The sequence below is a fragment of the Lissotriton helveticus genome, chromosome 5_1 (genome assembly GCF_964261635.1).
Source record: "Lissotriton helveticus chromosome 5_1, aLisHel1.1, whole genome shotgun sequence".
Taxonomy (NCBI): domain Eukaryota; kingdom Metazoa; phylum Chordata; class Amphibia; order Caudata; family Salamandridae; genus Lissotriton; species Lissotriton helveticus.
The window spans coordinates 1,671,381,858-1,671,402,143 of record NC_136065.1 but is presented as its reverse complement, the minus strand read 5'-3'; positions in this window follow the sequence as shown (position 1 = coordinate 1,671,402,143).

The window sequence follows — 20,286 nt, the reverse complement described above, 5'->3', positions numbered from 1 at the left end:
ATTCCAACTCCAGTCTGTGCAACAGTAGGGAAGGTGTTGGATTGCAAATCCAACATCTAAAAAGCCCCCTACATCAAGTCGTTGTAAATACTTGCGTTGTAATGGTATGCATGGTAACAACACAGTCGTTGTACTGTCCGCGTTGTAAAGGTACCGCGTTGAACCGACAGTGTTGTACACGCTGTTTCCCCCTGTGGAGAGGAGCTGTAGTAGCTGAGCCTGTACAATCGACATCTGTTCCCTCCGGGTGTCTTGCTTCCTCCTTTCTTAGTTCCATAGGGACCAAGAGGTCCCCTGCCTTTAAACACCACTTAGGACCCCACTCTGTTGGCAGGGGAAGGTTTCCCAGATTGTGGGACCATTTAATCTCTTTTAGAAACCTAACAGTTCCTGTCTTTTAAAGTTGTGGTTGAGCCCTAAAACTACAGACCAGTTTCAAATGGGAAGTGACAGAGAATTGGTGTTCAAAGGATGCCTTGGGCCTGTGAGCACTCCCCTCCTTCAGAAATGTTGATCACCACTGCCAGTTTTTGAGATGGAGTTTCCGAAGGTGGGTACGATCAGGGGAATGCTTATTGGACGCCAGTCTACCACTGCATCTGCCCTCTTCGAGTCTTATAACCACTTGGATTTTTTTAACTCCACTTGGCCCTGTCAGGAATAGGCACAGGTGACAAAATTCCCAGTCACCGCTGACAACACTGGTTATGAGAAACCCAGTTGCCAAGGACTTTAAACTCAAAAATCAGTAGGAGCCGTCAAATGCACCAGTTACTTTATGGGTGGGCCCCTTGGCATTTGGATGGTAAGTTTTTGGGACAAGGGATATTTGGGCTAAAACATTTTAAGGTGCTGAAAACTCCACAGATGAGGCTTCTGCCAATTGATTTGTCCCCTCTAGTACCAGAGCAGGACCAGCACTAGGACATTGTCAGAATCACCACTGCCAGAATCACTAACGCATAACAGAATCCTTCCAAGGAAAAGGTGGTGTGTAAGGTGGAGTTTTGCAAAGGTGACTAAGACGATGCGGATGCACCTGGACAGCAGGGCATAGCACTAAGGAACAATAGATACATTTGGGTTTATCCCGTTCTAAGAAGATGCTAGCACCATCTAGTTTTTATTTGTGTTGCATGTTTAACTGGACCATTGATCTTCCAGGCTGTGGAAAGTGCACCATATTGGTAGTTCTCTCCTGGGCTGGACATTGGTGTTATTAACTGTATTTACTGGGTCATACAGAGTCTGAGTTTCTAAGTCTTAAGTACGCCTTGGCTGCTCATTGTTGCTGTCTAGAGTCAAGTGCACAAACTTTGTTTATAGTTAGGGTGAAATCAGCAGTCCAGGGATGCTAGGATTAAAAGATAGTGCCCTTACACACTACTGCTCCATACCCAAATGCTCCCCCGGGACCCCATGAAGGGCCTCATCTTGCTCTATTTTCCACATAACTGTTCGGAGACGAACAATTAGCACCTTCAAAGAGATTACAACTAACTCCATGTTGCTATGGCGCAGTGTCTACTTGTGGCTTTAGAGGAAAGATGGCGATGAAAATTGCCGTTTACGCTCCGCGTTCCACTAGAGCCAGTTGCTGCAGGTCCCCTCAGGCTGATTGTTAGTTTCCTTTGAGCTAAGTAAGTCTGTCTCCAAACCCTACCTGTGAGATTGTAGTACTGTCGAGTTGTTCCAAAGCGGACCCCGGGCCAGTACTACTTCATCGGGTGCCGGCCTGCGGCCATTGAGAGGAATCCTCCGGTTCTCTCAACTACGTCACCAGCGGCTGGCTCCTCACAGCTGACGTGCAACACGTAGTCTGCTTCCTGGAAGAGCAACATCATTGTTTGAGCAACATAATATAGTATCGGTTATTATACGTACACCAAAGGGCGTCATACAAGCTAAGTTTATCGGCTCACCTCAACCCCAGTGGGAAGCTCAGTTCTGGGATGACCCACTGGAAGCAGCAAAAGAGGATTCCAGATGGTTCTGGCATTTGGTCACACATGATAGATGCAGGGATTATGCTCACATAATGCCACATACCTGCAACAGAGTGGGTTAAACATTTATCTGCTCTTTATGCAGACCCGTCATACATGGGGAGGCATAATAGCTCTAGGAGTCTCTCCAACTTTTAAGGCACCAAAGGTGTCCAATTAGTATTTACACTGGAAGAAACACTGGGCCATATGTACAATGAAGCGGAGGAGAGAGGCGTTAGCCTTCCTGGCTTAACGCCTCTCTCTGCCACTTCTGAAACGTAAGGCTGCACCATATTTACAAGGATATTGTGCAGCCTTGTTTCCCCCTGCACTGGCGCTACACTTAGCAGTGTAGCGCCAACGCAGGCACCCTTGCACCATAGTGCAAGAGTGTCTGCGTGCAGGGGATATTATCTATGGGTAGGAAGGTGTCCCTTCCTGCACATAAACAATCCTGAAACGCAATGTTGTCACTTTCATGCGTGCTGCTTCATGCAGCACACATGAAAGTAAAAAAATTGCATTATTTTTTTAATGATTGTTTATGTACAGGAAGGGCGACCTTCCTGTAAATAAACAATCCATGGCATTTTGCTTTTTCCATGTGTGTTGCACAACCCAGCACACATGGAAAAAGCAAAAGCGAGGAGAAATAATGCATTTCTCCCCGTTTTGTTAACTTAAGACCAGAGTTTTTCTGGTCTTAATTTTGGTGCTGCCTCCTATGTACGCCACCCTTTTGAATAGGAGGCAGCATCAAATACAATGGGTGTTGTGGTGGAATGCCCCCTGCAACATCCACTGCTCACCCCTTTCACGCTAACCATAGAGTGAAAGGGGGCCTTATTTACAAGGCAGCGTTGAGCCATTTAAAGTGGCTTAACGCTGCCCTGTACATAAGGCTCAGCCCCTATCGCCACCACAACGTTGGCTAAAGTGGCATTGTGGTGGTGATAGGGGCTTGTACATATGCCCCCCTAAATGCAATTCATGCTAAAAAAGCAGGGAAAGCTCCCGGTCCGGACGGAATCCCCTCTGATTAATATCGCTCTGAATCCATGATCTGGGGCTCCAATGCTCAGCAGGTGCTCCAATACCTTACTTCTGGAGAGGGGCAGAAATGCAACCTATTTATAAAAAGGGAGCCCAACAAGTCACAGGTAGTTATCGGACCATAAACTTCGTTAATAATATCCAAAACATCTATAGCAAGCAACTCCAGGTAAGACCAGTGGCGGCTGGTGGAACTTGAAAGGGGTGAAGCACCTCTTGTATGCTTTTAACATGCAGGAGCGTTTCACTTTAGTACTTTAGTTTATATCACTATGATGAGAGGCCTTTATTAAAAATGTTAATACATGCCTCTCAATATAGTGATATTAACTGATGTACTAAAGTGAAATGCTCCTGCATTTTAAATGCATACAAGAGACCAGGGCACTTTTAAATATGTGAGTTTGTGATGCACACATCCTGAACTCACATAATTAAAAGCACTCTCTTGTAAACTTTTAACATTACAGAGTGTTTCACTTTAGTACATACTATATTCGGGTGCATTTATTATAATTGTTAATAAATGGCTCTCAATATGTTAAAATGTAAAATCTGATTCTCTCGTTTTTTAATTAAGCTATGCCTCATCCATTTTTCCCCTCTGCCCTGCTTCCAGCCTGGCTCTATCCTTGACACCGCATCTGTATAAACATGAGTAAAGAATCTAGATTGGGGCATTGTAGGCTTCGTAAACATGCAGAGTCAGCGCAAAAGAACAGCTGGCGTCTGCTCGAGGGTTTTCAGACAATGGTAAAGCTTTAAGTAAAGTTAACGCAGATAGCATATCTTGTTGTGCAGCTTCAGGACGCGACAATTGCACAAGGCTCCAAGGTTATCGATTCTTACCGTTACCTCCTTTGTATGTTTTTACCAAAACTCTATTTATCTCTGGGCATCTCTTGTTTGTGGTCTTTTGCTATAAAAACCGATGTAACCATTGTTCTGTGTGCTTTCTCCTTGAGCATCCCTACGGTGCTTGTCGGATAAGTCCCCATTCATGAAAACTAAATAAATGACCTATGGTTTGTACTTCGCTCCAGTGTTGATTCCTTCTTACTTGTTAAGAACCCGTCTACTTCCACAAATTGGCGCTCACCATGGAGCCCCATCAAGGGCTTGCAGTCGGACCAGGGGAGGCGATTGTGTCGGTAAGATGAACTTCTCTGAGGGCGCATCACCTGAAGAGACTAGTATTTCTCGTGGTCCAAGGTGATTTTTCAGCTCTCTGACCCTGATCTGCCTAGCGGCTGCTGGCCTTGCCTAGGGCCTTCGAACTGTCATTTTTTTTGATCAGGGAGGATCGACAGGTGGGAGTTGAAGACTACACACAAGGTAAATCTGTATTGAACTCATTCATTTGGTTAGAATTTGTTTGGAATCTGCTTGGACTTTGTTTGGAATTTGCTCGATATCCGTTCGGAGTTTACTTGGAATTTGTTTTGGAATTTAGAATCTGTTTTGGAACTTGCTATTTGTTTTGACTAAACATTTTTTTTGTTACAGGTAATGTGAGAATATTTTTTATTTCTCTCTGTTTATAAGTTTTTTATATCTTATATAACATGTCTGTACTTAGTACGCTTTGAAAGTTTTGTTGCTGTTGCTGCGATAAGCAGATTATTTTGGAAGCAAGTCAGCCGCGCCACCAGAAGGTACGCCAAATTTTGAGACGTACATCAAATATGGTATTTGTCCCATCATGTGTAATTCATTGTGGAACAGATATACAAAAGGGGATCCCCAGTTGCAATGGCCATTAGAGGGGACAATGGACCCTCACAAACTTGAGTATTTAGAAAACAATTGTTTTTAAAGAAAGTTAGGCCAGCTATTTTTGACAGTTTGCATATGTGGAGGAAAGAAGTAAAGGAGCGGCAGCTCAAGACAGTGGAGATACAAAGGATAAAAGTAAGGAAGACAGAGTATTAGAAGTATAAGGAATTGAAGGATAAGGAAGTTCAGGAGAAAAAGGAATGTTTAGATAGAGAGCATAGATTACTAATATCTAAGGAATATCTAGTCAGACCGACAGTAACAGCACAAATCCACCAAGAAGATGTGGATTCAGACCATGACCGATTATTGATTGAACGACCTCCACCCCCATATGTACCTTTGACACCTCTTCCCCCTGGACACCCGAATGTCGTTCCCCCTGCACCTCTGGCTGCACCTCCGGCTCCACCTCTTTTGCTCACCGTTTTCCAGCTTTCTATTTTCCAACAAGTACCGGTACATCCCTTACTCCCTCCATCCCAGGCCACTGTGCCCCCATCTCAGGCCTTTGCGCCTCCATCCCAGGTCACTGCCCCGAAATGACTAATGATCCTGTACTTTCTATATCTTTCCTGACCCCTCGAATTTTTCATTCTACTGGGTCTCAATCATGTCAGGATGCGATAAGGTTGATGGTATTAAATTGGTTGAGTGATCTAGAAATAGAGGAAGGAGAAATTACAGATCAAATACAGGATTTTTCTGAGGGTGAGCTTCTTTAACTCATAAATAAGCTTTCTCATCAACTTATGGTCCAATGGGAGATGACTACAGGACAGAATGGCCCTGACGATGTTAGAGCTATTAATAGACAGTGTCAGATAGGAGCCTTCCCTGTAAGTAGAGTTAACACTGCCATAGCAACAATAATTAGATATAGTAATGAACTTTTTCTTCTCCCCAAATAAGATCTATGAGGGAAGCCGCACCACATTTCAATACTGGAAGAGGGAATGCAGATAACGATGACTTTAATGATGCCAAAGCTAGAGCCAATTTTTTGTACAATTGGATATATACGCCCTGGAAAAGGACGAATGTACTCACTTTAAAAGCCTCCTTACCAGACATACGAAAAATACTAGAGGATTTTATGATGATGTACAGGCAGCAATTTATTCTGGTGTTATAACCTTAGCAGATATTGATATGCTTTGTGGTATGATCATGCCACCAGATATGTGGCGACTTACCCGGAAACAGGATCATGCTGTTGATTTGGGAGGAGACTGGGCTGCCATTATAGCAGCCGATAGCGATAGGAAACCTGGTCAGAAACCTACTCAGCTCATACTGGATCTGCCTGGTAACAGACTTACTTACATTAAAAAAAGATGGTACCAGCAAGGAAAATAGATTGGGCACTTCTTACTACTTGTAAACAAAAACAGGGAGAGGCCGTTCCATGATTTTAGTGGGCAAGATACATCTACGCTTACAGGTGCGCATTTATTTGCAGATAGATTTGTAGGAAATTTACTTACTGAGATATCAATCAATCAAGCATTTGTAAAGCACCCTGTTCACCCGTGAGGCCCTCACGGCGCTGAGGGGTGGCGGGGGGTGTGGGTGTTGCTACTGTTTGAACAATAAGGGCTTGAGGAGTTTCTTGAAGGTCAGTAGGTCCTGGGTGTGCCGTAGGTCGATGGGGAGGGTGTTTCAGGTCTTGGCGGCGAGGTGGGAGAATGATCTGCTGCCGGCGGTCATTCTTTGAATGCGTGAGACGGTGGCGAGGGCAAAGTCAGCGGAGCTGAGCTGGTGATTCGGGGTGTAGAAGGTGAGTCGTGTGTTGAGGTATGCTGGTTCGGTGTTGTGGAGTGCTTTGTGAGCGTGAGTGAGGATCTTGAAGGTGATCCTCTTGTTGATGGGGAGCCAGTGTAGGTCTCTCAGGTGTTCTGTGATGCGGCTGTGGCGAGGGATGTTGAGGATGAGGCGTGCGGAGGCGTTCTGTATGCGTTGGAGTCGCTTCTGGAGTTTTGCAGTGGTTCCCATGTAGAGGGCGTTGCGTAGTCCAGTCTGCTGCTGACGAGGGCCTGGGTAACCGTACTTCTGGTTTCTGTGGGGATACACCTGTAAATCTTGTGGAGCATGCGGAGGGTGTCGAAGCAGGAGGATGAGACAGCGTTGACTGCTGGGTCATTGATAGCGATGAGTCTAGGCTGAATCCCAGGTTGCGTGCATGGTTGGTGGGTGTGGGTGCAGCTCCCAGAGTGGCCGGCCACCAGGAATCGTCCCAGGCGGAGGGGGTGGGTCAGAGGATGAGGACCTCCGTCTTGTCCGAGTTCAGCTTCAGGCGGCTGTTCTTCATCCATTCGGCGACAGCCTTCATTCCTTCGTGGAGGTTGGTTTTGGTGGTGTCCTTTGTGATTGAGGGGATCAGCTGGGTGTTGTCGGCGTATGAGATGATGTTGAGGTCGTATGATTGGACGATGTTGGTGAGCGGTGCCATGTAGACGTTGAAGAGTGTCGGGCTGAGTGATAATCCTTGGGGTACGCCGCAGATGATAATGGTGACTTCCGAATGGAAGGGGGGAATCAGATACTCTGTGTTCCGCCGGTGAGGAAGGAGATGGTCCAGTCCAGGGTTTGTCACAGATCCCTGTGTTTTGGAGGCGTGTGCGTAGGGTGTGGTGGCTGACGGTGTTGAAGGAGGCCGACAGGTCCAGGAGGATGAGTGCCACGGTTTCGCCGTTGTCTAGCAGGGTTCTGATGTCGTCAGTGGTGGCGATGAGGGTGGTTTTGGTGCTGTGGGTGCTGCAGAATCCTGATTGGGACGGGTCGAGTGCATTGTTCTCTACGAGGAAGCGTGTTAGTTGCTTGTTGACAGTTTTCTCGATGACTTTCGCCGGGGATGGGAGCAAGGATATGGGCCTGAAGTTCTTGAGGTCCTTAGGGTCAGCCTTGGGTTTCTTGAGTAAGGCGTTGATCTCGGCATTCTTCCAGCTCTCTGGGAAGGTAGCGGTCTCGAAGGAGGTGTTCATGAACTTCCGGAGGTAGGGTGCAGTGGCGGTGCTTGCTTTGTTGAAGATGTGTGTGGGCAGGGGTTGGATGGTGAGCCGGAGTGGATGGTGCTCATGGTTCTGATGGTGTCGACGTCATTGACATGGGTCCAGGAGAGCAGGAGGTCAGTGTGGCCGGTGTGGCTGAGGGGCGGTGATTCTGAGGTGTCGGTGCCTGTCGGGGGGTCTGCTTGTTGAAGCTGTCCTGGATGTCTGCGATTTTGCGGTGGAAGAAGTTGGAAAGGGAGTTGCAGAGGTCTTGCAAAGGCGGGATGTCGTTGGAGTTGGAGCTAGGGTTGGAGAGTTCCTTCACAATGTTGAAAAGCTCTTTGCTGTTGGGTGCGTTGTTGTCGATGCGTTCCTTGAAGGAGGTCATTTTGGCGAGTCGGATGAGTTGATGGTGCCTGCGGATGGCGTTCTTGTGGGCTGTGTTGTTAACTGGTGTCTGTTTGTGGTGCCACTTCTTCTCGAGTCTTCGACAGGTCTATTTGGATGCCTGGAGGTTGGCGGTGAACCAGGGGGCTTTTCTGTCAGTGATTCTGTTGGAGGGTTTCTTCATCTGGGCGAGCGTGTTGGCGCAGTCACCGATCCATTGCCTGAGATTGCGGGCAGCAGTGTCAGCGTCGGCGGAGTCGATTGGAGGGTTTCAAGTGAAGCTGGCGATTAGCTGGTGTTTGGTGACATTGGCCCAGTTGTGGTGGGGGGTCCGTTGAGGGTGGTGATGTGTGGTGGCTTTCTCGAAGGTGAAGTGGGCACAGCGGTGGTCAGTCCAGTGGCGTTTGGTGTTGTGGCTGAAGGTGACGTTGTTGCTGGTGAAAAAGATGGGGTCGAGCGTGTGTCCGGCAGAGTGGGTGGGGGTCGAGACGAGCTGTTTGAAACCGATGTTGGCGAGGTTGTCGAGCAGGGTGGTAGAGTTGCTGTTGTTGGCGTTCTCGAGGTGGAAGTTCAGGTCTCTGAGGAGAATGTAGTCCGTGGATGTGAGGGCATGCATGCTGACGAGGTCAGCGAAGGCGTCGCTGAACTGTGACCGGGGTCTGGGGGGGTCTGTAGATGAGGGTTCCTCTGAGGGTGGTGTTAGGATCGATGTGGATCTGGAAGTGCAGGTGTTCGGCGGTGCTGAGGTTAAGATATCTGTTCGCCTATAGAATTCTGAGAGTACATTGGCTTCAGTAACCCCGAAAGCTATATTAGATATGGCTCAGTATTATCAGAATCAGGTGACCACTGAGCAAGAACAGAAAGAAGGAAAACTAAAAGAATTGAAAACTAAGGTAATGATGGTCCAGGCCTATGGATCCCACGGTAGAGGTCAAACCTATGGTCAGAATTGTAGGCAAATACCTCCAGTAGGGCCACCGCGTAGACAAACTCCACTAGGGCCAGATCAATGTGCTTGTTGTGAGGAGAAAGGACATTGGCGTTCTGAATGTCCTGTTTTAGCTGCTGCTGGGAGTGGAAGGGGACAAGTGAATGGTAATCGAGGGACTTCAGCTCCCCGACAGCAGCCACCGCATGTTCAAGCTCCAGAGAGAAATAGGTCAGGAAACTATTTTGATCAACGGAATAATCAATATTCTTTGGAGGATTGGGAATCAGAGGAAACCCTATATAACAGCCACTATACTTGGGCAGGTTCAGACATTTTTAGTGGATACAGGGTCGACACGCAGTGCGATATCTCAGAAACTGGTCCCTGGGACACCCTTGTCTGGCCAAGTGATTACATCAATAGGATTTGATGGAACCCCAACTCCTAGCCCTGTGTCCCAAAAATTGCCATTGCAGGTTGAGAATTTTATTGCTACAGCCCCCTTTTTACCCCCCACACGCTCCTGATAATTTGATGGGACTTGATCTTTTGAAATATTTCCATGCTACTATATATTGTTCCCCATCTGGAGTATGTGTCATTTTTGGGGAAAAGCCATTGCCTCAACAATATAATTTATCTTTATATTCGGATCTTGATTCTGTTCCTTCATGTGTTTGGGCTACTGCTGACACAGATGAGGGAAGAATGGACATTTCCCAGTACATATACAGGTTTGGGAGGATGCTTCATTACCAAGGGTCCCGCAATATAAAATATCAAAAGAAGGTCAGGATGCATTGATATCCATTATTGACGACATGATATGTACAGGAGTTGTTGAGGAAGTTTCCTCTAATGTATGCAATAGCCCCATTCAATGGGGCTATTGAACAGGGGATAAAATTTACCGATTTGTGATTGATTTAAGAGAAGTAAATAAAATAGTGATTCCTCAATATCGTGTTTCTGATATTACGACCTTGTTGACATTAATCCCACCTACAGCTACTGTATTTTCTGTTATTTACCTCAAAAACGCCTTTTTCTCTATTCCTATACATGAGAACAGTAGATATCTATTCGGATTTTCATTAAGGGGCCACTCATTTAGATTTTGTAGGGTTCCAAAATGCTTTACAGAAAGTCCCGATTTTTGTTGGTTTTTGTTGGGTTTGGGAGCACTCCGTTCTCCTGTTTTGCCTGTTGTACACAATGGTGCTGCGGTTATTGGGTTTGTCAGTCCCTTATGAATGTAGCCTGTTTATGTTGGGTGGTTGGCCCAACTAACCGTGCACTGTTCACTTGGTGCTACGCACCTAAACTTATTTCATTTTTTTAACAAATAATAAACCTTATTTAGTCTCTCTTTTTTCTTTTTATTTATCTTTATCATATGTGTCAATAACCACCTTATTGTTATTTCTACTGTTATTCACATTCCATGTGTTTTTCAAAAATGACAGTCAAAATAACATTAACATTGATATTCATGTAATGATTTACAGTACCATTAGATATACAATATGTAAAAAAGGCCCAATGCATTTCGGCACTACCAATGTGCCTTCATCAGGGGCGAACCTTGATGCGTTGTGCTCAATGTTCTAACCGCTAATATTGTAGCTTCAAACAAAACTCCCTGATTATCCAGCACTATTTCTTTCTGTTTACTCCAACTGTCACGCTGTTCTCTCTAGATTGCTACTCTTCCTCTCCGAATTGCAACCTGCTTAAACTCCCGTTGTTACAGAAAGTCCCAGCATTTACAGTCAGGTTCTTAAATGACAGTTGGATGAACTTCTTTTGCCATCAGGAGTTACACTTGTGCAATATGTCGATGATATTTTGCTAGCCGCCGACACAGTTGAGTATTGTAAAGAGGCCACTCTCCCCCATTGCATCATCTTGCTATAAAAGGACATAAAGTCTCTAAGAATAAGTTGCCATATTGTCAATCTGAGGTCACTTATTTAGGTCACCTCCTGTCTATAGAATGCCGTACTCTGACTAAAGACAGGATTCAAACTATCCTAAAAATTCCCATTCTAAGTACTCAAAAAGATGTTCGGGCACTTATTGGTATTACTTCCTACTGTAGACGTTGGATCCCCAACTTCTGCCTTATCATTAAACCTTTTTTGTCCCTTGCTACTAAAGACACTCCCTCTCCTCCTCCATGGACATTTGAATGTCAGGAAGCATATCAGCAGCTTTGTGCATCCCTTTGTTCTGCTCCAATGTTAGGCACACCAGACTATGCAAAGCCGTTTATATTATATGTAAATGAGAGAGAAGGATATGCATTGTCAGTTTCAACACAACCATATGGTAGTAAACATTGTCCATGTGCTTATTTTTTGGCTGTATTGGACCCGGTGGCCAGAGGACCTCAAGGCTGTCTTAGAGCAGTTGCTGCCACAGCCATTTCTATACGACAATCTGAAGGGATAGTGTTGAGTAACAAGCTTATGGTTATGGTACCACATTCCGTAGATGCACTCCTTAATCAGACCAAGACACAACACCTGACTAGCTCACAGGAATCAAACTTACGCTTTTGGCACCTCATATCACACTCAAGAGATGTTTGACATTGAACCCAGCTACATTGTTACCCTTGCCAGCTGAACAAACTCATGATTTGCACGATTGTATTTTCCTAACAGAAGAACAAACTAAAGGAAGAATAGATCTTAAAGATACACCTTTTTTAGATCCTGAGGGAGAACTATGGGTGGATGGCTCTTATATAAGACTACCTGATGGCACCACCTCTGCTTCCTATGCCATTAACACATGACAAACTGTGGTAGAAACAGCCCAAATTCCACAAAAATCTGCCCAAGCAGCTGAACTAATTGCACTTTTCAGGGCTTGCGAACTCAGTCAGGATTATCAGTCGACATTTATACGGACGGCCATTATGTATTTGGTATGGCACACAATTTTGGCAAGCTTTGGAAGGAACAGGGATTCCTAACCTCCCATGCTTCTAAAATACAACATGCGAATTGGTAAATAGTCTCCTTACTGGCTTGACATTGCCAAAGAGTGTAGCCATTATCAAATGTAGTGCCCGCAAGAAAATTACAGACAAGGTGGGACAAGGACATGCTTTTGCTGATGAAGTTGCACGAGATACTGCAAGTGCACTCACAAGTAAAATATATGTACTACGATCCCAAGCTGAAAGATGGGAAAACATGTAAACAGAAATTAAGGAAATACAGCAGTCAGCCACTGAACAAGAAAGGGCAGAATGGCAAAAGGAAGGAGAGTTAGATGATGAGGGATGTTGGAGGTCAAAAGATATGTCGAAATGGAAGTTCCCCTATGCTTATTTATTATCTTTTGTGACTATGGCTCATGGACCTGCTCACGTCATTGCTAAAATAAAAACACCATCTCCCAACTAGAACAGGTTTGGGATAATAAGCACATTTGGAAAGCAGCTGAACATTTGGTTAAACATTGCATGATATGTCTACTGCACAATCCTGGGAAGGGAGTATCAACCCCTACTGGCGGATTTTCCCCACCTCAGGTTCCCTTTGAAGAATTCCAAATGGACTAACTTCAATTAGAGCGCGGTAACAATTTAAAATATGTACTAGTAATAGTTTGTTCCTTTAGTATGTGGGTAGAAGCTTATCCCACTAAAGACAACACAGACTTGACAACAGCTAAAATTCTAGTGAAAACAGGCAGCAGCGGACCCAAAGAGTGCCGCACCCCAATCCCAGTTCCAACAAAGTGTCCTTGTATGTGCTGCTACCCCTGGCGCCAGCTGCTGAGTGGCGTCCCTGTGATTCCAGATCAAAAAGTACTTTTTAAACTTGGGTGGGGGCGCACAAATATGAAGTCCAGAACAAGCAGGTTATTTTTTTTAAGTCCTTATTTTTATCAATTTATACATACATTTTGTTGAGTGCAATAGTCCATTGGTTTCATTATATACAAAAAAGAGTTGATCAGTCAACGCATTTCTCTCCCGTACAGGGAGCTTCCTCAGGGCTTTTGGCCGAATTTGGGCCTCGCGATTATATAATGAAAGTTCAAGGTGTCGCCATATGGGTGTTTATCGAAGAGAGTCGGCCCCATACGTTTTATACAAATAGCAAAAAGTACATCCTTTTGTGGGGTGTATCACAGGGGAGGGCCCACATCTATTCCCAATATGAGGGGGAGAGTTTCTTGTTGTTGAAGGATTTGTGATCGAAAAGAGTCCCTGGATCAGAACCTTAAAGACAGTGTGTTACAAAAGTTGACCCAATTTTCAGTGCGTCAGTTCGGCTCTTCCCGATGTAGCAGAGTCAACTTTTTATATATAGTTGACGATTCGGCAGTTGGACGGTGTCCCTGAGTCAGGACGTCAGGTCCATCTGCAGCGTCTCTCCGTGTAGAGTGTCGGACACGGATAACCTGCTTGTTCTGGACTTCATATTTGTGCGCCCCCACCCAAGTTTTTAAAAAAACAGCTAAAATTCTGTTAAAGGCGTTTTTCCCCCGTTTTGGGGTTAATAAAGTCCTATGGATTGGCAATGGCCCCCACTTTACTGGCCAGATAATAGAGTACCCAATGAAGGGTTTAGGGGTAAAGCAGAAGTGTCATGCCGCTAATTATCCCCAGGCAGCTGGTCTGGTAGAAAGGTACAATGCCATATTGAATTTGAAACTAGCAAAGATACAAGCAACAACGGGCCTTAGTTGGCCAGATGCCCTGCCCTTAGCTTTGTTATCTGTTCGTTCCATCCAACATAGTAAGATTAGACTTTCTCCCTATGAGATGTTCTTCGGCAGGCCTATGATGTATGGGGAACCTCAAGGCCAAATGTAATTAAAGAAATACAGTACCCTGTTTTAAGTGATTACCTAAAAAAACTTGACTGAAAAACTGTCTCTGATTCATCAGCAGGTGCATGAAGCTATACCGGATGTATGACATTACAACGCATGCTTTTACCATGCATGCCTTTACAACGCTGTTTTTACAACGCATGCCTTTAAAACGCATAGTGCTTTGGGGCGCTGGATAGTGAATAGTTTAATTTACTATTCCAACTCAAGTCCCCGTGGATAGTAGGGAAGGTGTTGGATAGTAAATTAAACCTATTCCCTATCCTAGAGCGCCCCCCAGCGCAATGCGTTGTAATGGTTTGCGTTGTAAAAGTTGCATCGTAAAGGCACTGCGTGGTAAAAGTTGCATTGTAAAAGATGTTTCCCAGCTATACCAGACAAATTAGAGGGTCCGGCTCATGGTCTCCAACCAGGCACATTTTTCAATGCTCTAAGTACTTGGAGCCTCGCTGGAAGAATCCGGAGCAGATCCTGCTTGCGACTCGAACTGCCACCAACAGACGCCATTGGATCAATGCTGCCTTCAGCAATGTACAATTTACGACCAAGGAAGGGAAGGAGCAGATAAAGATACCGGAGACCAGTTGCAATTAGTGGAACGGTTTGGCTGTGACACATTAGGATCACAGAATCGGCTGAACTGGGTTCAGAGTGTGTTGTGATACGTGTTCAGTGGTGCCTGGGTCTCTCTCCGACCTGTGGTTGTATTGATACCAAGAAGGAGAAATGCAGAGATTGGGATCCAAGCTGCAGAGTAATGACAAGATTCTGTATATGGTGACTTTGATCATATTATTGATAATATTGCCAACAGTTTTTTGGACAATGGAGAAAGTGATTCTGGCTCGAAACCTATTGCCTACTACTACTCCTGTCCCCAAGGAACACTATTACTTCACTCTTCCCTATCATAAGAAAAAACACCGGATGTCGTACCTCAGTAACACTTTCATCCACATGCTACATCATACTCATAATGCTACGAACACTACCAACTGCTGGATATGTGGAATGATGCCAGCCCATCAGACAAAAGGAGGAACGCCTCTCATTCCCCTGTCATTCTTACATAATGGCTCTTATAGGGCCTGGTTCGCTCTTTTGTGGGCCTCTGAATTTAGTAATATTGCTCTAGCTGATGTTGGAAGACTCAATGCCCAGTAAACAAGGTCTATTACCCCGATGATGAAGGCCTTCCGCAGGCCAAAAGAACTGTATGGGAAATGGAGGAGTATCGCAGAGGAAATTCCTTCCCAGGATATGTTTTTCCTAATACTCGAACAGCCAAAGGTAATGGACCTCCTGTTATCGCTGTTACCTGAGCCCGAGCTGATCTTTGTGTGAGCAGCATTGGCAGCATCCCAGTGGGAAAAAGTGACTGTAATACGGTATTAAATATCACTGGAATGAACAATAGTAGTTTCCAATCTTCACATAACACTTCATTTGTGGGAACAAAGGTTATTATCATTTACCAGTCAGTTGGTCCGGCATCTGTTATGTGTCCTTTTTGCTTCCTCTTGTGTTCTTAGCACCTGCATCTTATCATAAAGACCAGAAACTGTTTGATAACATTTTTTTGAATAGACTTAAAAGAACTCTAAATAATGATGAAGTAGATCAAACTGATACGTGCATTACAGCAGTACGTTGATTTTAATTTGGGACTCTTTTTCTTTGTTGGGGCAGCCCTAAATAGTAGGAAGATTAGACGTCTGACCCGACTGGTAGAAGCAGTAACTAATCAATCAGCAATGGCTCTTGGTAATATCACAGAAGAGCTCCAAATTACAAGGATTGTAACTTTGCAAAACAGAATGGTGCTTGATGTTGTACTCGCCGATCGTGGTGGAGCATGTCACATCATCGGTAGTAGCTGTTGCGTGTTCATACCTGACCACTCCCCTTTTGTCTATGACGCTATTTCCAAATTATATAGCAATGCTGCAGAGCTACATCAAGACCAAGGAACATGGTCCTGGTCCAAATGGTTACAGGGACTTATTTCCACTTGGGGTTGGAAATTATTAATGGAAATAGTAATTATAGGAGCCGTCTTTCTCACCTGCTGCTGCTGCATTCAATGTGCCCCTATGATATGCACCACTTGTATAAATACTTGCAGTAGTATTAAACCTTCCCCAGTCAATGTTCATGAATTGAATCGAGAAATGATGATGCAAACTGAAATTCCCGAACGTATAAATATTGATAACAAAGATTAATACATGTACTGTAAAATGGATTCAGCACAGGCTGAAAAGGAAGGACTGTTAAAATGTCAAATCTAATTATCTTGTTTTTTAATTAAGCTATGCCTCATCCATTTTTCACCTCTGCCCTGCTTCCAGCCCTGCTCTATCCTTGACACTGCATCTGTATAAACATGAGTAAAGAATATAGATTAGGGCATTTAGGCTGTACAAACATGCAGAGTCAGCGCAAAAGAACAGCTGGCGTCTGCTTGAGGGTTTTCAGACAATGGTAAAGCTTTAAGTAAAGTTAACCCAGATAGCATATCTTGTTGTTGAGCTTCAGTACGCGACAATGGCACAAGGCGCCAAGGCTGTCGATTCTTACCGTTAACTCCTTTGTGTGTTTTTCACAAAGCTCTATTTACCTCTGGGTGACCTTTGTGATCTTTTGCTTTAAAAACCCATGAAACCATTGTTCGGTGTGCTTTCTCCTTGAGTATCTCTATGGTGCTTGTCAGGTAAGGCCCCATTCATGAATGCTAAATAAATTACCTATGGTTTGTACTTTGCTCCAGTGTCGATTCCTCCTTACTGGTTAAGAACCCGTGGAGGAAGGGTGACCCTGCACCAGCAGATTATTAATAATCTACTTCCACAAATATAGTGATATAAAATAAACTGATGTACTTAAGTGAAATACTCCTGCACGTTAAAATCATACAAGAAACTAGAACACTTTTAAATATGTTAGATCAGGATGCACAGTGATTGACAGACAGTCCCGGGGACACAGGGCTTATGCCCTAGACTCCTAGGGACTACGTGTAAATATGATGCTGATGTCATGAATGGGAGGTCTCTTCAGGCCCCCAGACATTGCAGCTCAGGGCTGGCACTAGGTCTGCCCTTAGTCTGATAGGGATTCAAAAACAAAAAAATTAAAATTGTCAGGGACACATGCTCACTAGAGCATTTACTGCTCCAAACTTTCAACGGTTGTTTCCAGAAGTCTAACAGATTCCGATTTGTCTTTGAAATGCACCCCAGAATTTGAGGAATTTATGGATTACATTTATGTCCCGTTCTCGCAAACCTTTTTTACGAAATTCAGGCTAGGGTTCTTGCCAACATCCTCCTTTACCGGTTCTTGGTCTAAAGGTGCCATTTCTTCCACCTTGTGCCCTGTGGGCTGCAATGTCTAAAAGAATGACTTGCATTTATTATTTTCCTGCAGCGTCTATTTCAAGCAGCACGCTCGCTGGAATATCCCTCTCTGTCTGCTGCTCGAGCTCAGAGACATACGACATACACTAAGAATCTGCAAGTCAGAGAATAGGAGCAGTATTGTGTACTCAATCTCAAAGTTCTTGATCTTAATCTGGAACATTAGGGCGACTGTGTTAGCGAGAATTAATCGCCACAAGGACACTCCCCTGGCTTTCATGTGCCTTTTTAAGGATTTTATGCACTAGGCACTTTATTATTTTTTAATCTGAAAGTTTTACAACATTCATCCAGAGGGAATCGCGGACCCACTCTTGAACCCACTTCTTGCACTCCTATTGAGGTTTTTGTTGTTTGGTACTAGAGGGAGCATGGAGGCATACCATACTGTATCTGTTTCCAAAGGAAAAGAATTATGGTTTTAAATTGATCATGGTAGTAACTGCAATACACCATGTTCATACCTTTGTATGTTATACATGATTTTACTGTACCCTTATAGTTCTTTGAGCCAAAAAAAGTGATTAATTGATGGACACTGCATAAATATTTGTCTTAAGTTTTACCTCAGTGGACCCAACAACAGAATGTATCTTTACGGCGATGCAAAACTGTGATGCACACACTTTCCATTTATTGTGTGCATATTGTTGTAGTCTGGTTCTAAATGAAAATATGAAAATGTTGCATTATAATGTAGTGATCTCATTGACACCCCTGTCTATGTTTTACCTGTGAAAGTTCCTTGTATTGCCTTCTCGTGTCCCTGTATTGTTTCCTGTGCCCGTATGTTTCCTGTGTGGTCCTTGTGTCCAACTTTCCCTCGTACTCAATCCCTGGTGTCCTCGCGCCAGGCTTCTGCGTGGTACCCCTTGAAAGGACCTTAGTATTTGTGGTTGGGTAGAATGGTGGAAAGGAGAGTTACCAGCATGGGGGTGCAAGAAAGATGTATCTCTTCACTTCTTTTCATGACGGCTTCATCATTCTAACATATTACCGGTGACGCGCTCTAACTGTACATAGAGTAAATACAGTGCTTAATTTGAGCCGGTGGTTTCCAGTGCTCAGCACTGGCACCTAATTGGCTTCCTGTTCTCCGCACCGGCACTTAATTGTCAACACTGCACTTATGACAGTCTGCCACATGGTGGAGCTGCTCATTTAATTTAGAGATAGGCAGATTTACGGTTGTTTATTAATACAATATACATAAAAATGTACTAATACCAGCCTACCCAGTCATTCCTTTAGCTTTGGGGACCCGGAATAATCTGAACTGTCGCACTTGCAGGTGTGAGAGATGATTAATAGTTATTTTGGCAGGGATAACAGTGGCGTTGGGAAGTGCAAGCTACAGTGGCCTCCTGGTCAGGGCCCTGGCACTTATTATTTTACAAATTAAGCACTGAAATACAATGGTGAAAAGTATGGAAGGAGTGCTGGCTCTTTCTGCATATTCCAGGTGAGCCTAGCTTGGATAGGTCTAAATGGATAGAAAATATTGAGGCTTACGCTGAGGCTGCAGGAGTGGATATTTATATAGATGAATGGAAATTAGCTTTGTTAGAACATTGTTTGAGAGCCTCGGTAGTAGGATTTTAAAACATTTACTGACTTTGCCATTAGAGAAGAATGAAAGTGTGCGTAAGCATTTGGAACTGAATTTTGGAAAAAACATTAATGAGGTGATTGCTAGGCTTATTTTTTTATGTAAGGGCAATTGCCTAAAGAAACAGTAGATTAGTATGCAAATGAAGACAGAGTTTTAGCTGCAAAGTATAATACTAATGGGGCATATTTACAAGCCCCTATCACCGTGGGAACTTTTTAGGGCGTTCCTGTGGTGATGGGGGTTTTGCCTTGTTTACAAGGCAGCGTTAAGCCATTTAACGTGGCTTAACGCTGCCTTCTAAATAAGGCCCCCTTTCACGCTACACTTAGAGTGAACGGGATGGGCAATGGGTGTTGCTGTGGGTGTTCCAGTGCAATACCCATTAATTCTGACGCTGCCCTCTATTTACGAGAGAGGCGTAAATAGAAGGCAGTGCCAGAATTCAGAACAGGGAAAACTGGTCTTACCCTAGCACAATGAGGAGAAATGTTTCATGTGTGCTGCATTGTGCAGCACACATGAAAACAGCAAAAGGCCAATGTTTGTTTATGTACAGGCAGGCCCTGCTTAATTCAGCACACATAGAAGTTGCAAAAGGGCATTTAAAGATTGTCTCTATGCAGGAAGAGGGCCCTTTGCACATAGACAATCTTCCCCTGCATGCAGACACCCTCGCACTATTGAGCAAGGGTGCCTGCATTGGTGCTAGGCTGCTAGGTGTAGTGCCAGTGCAGGGGGAAATGCTGGGCTGCACCATATTCTTGTAAATATGATGCAGCCCTGCGATTCTGAAGTGGCCAGGAAGGCTAACGCTTCACTCGACAACTTCCCTTCAAAATATGCCGCTCAGTGCTTTCAGGCTCAAATGATACGTGGCCAGCTGGTTCATGGAAAAAACAATCCCCAGCTCAAAGAGAAGTTCCTGTTGGTCCACGGTTCAATGTTAGATAAGGCTCCTTCCATCGATCTCCAATCTGAGGAAGTGGTATTGGGCATGAGGGAGCATCACACATAATAACAAGGCCAGGACCATCACGCTTTCAGAATCCGTGTATACATCAGAGTGGGCAGTCAGGTGGTGGAACTGACTGATGGAAATGGGTGGAAGATGCAGAAAGACGTGAAGGTCCCAGGGTGTCTTGTAGTTCTCGACTGTGTCACGGTTTCATCCTTCAGATGCCCAAGTCTGAGACTCTGCATTGTTCATTCGCGAATCCGCAGACCAGGAAGGCACTGACCTGGTATTGTTATATAAAATACGATACAA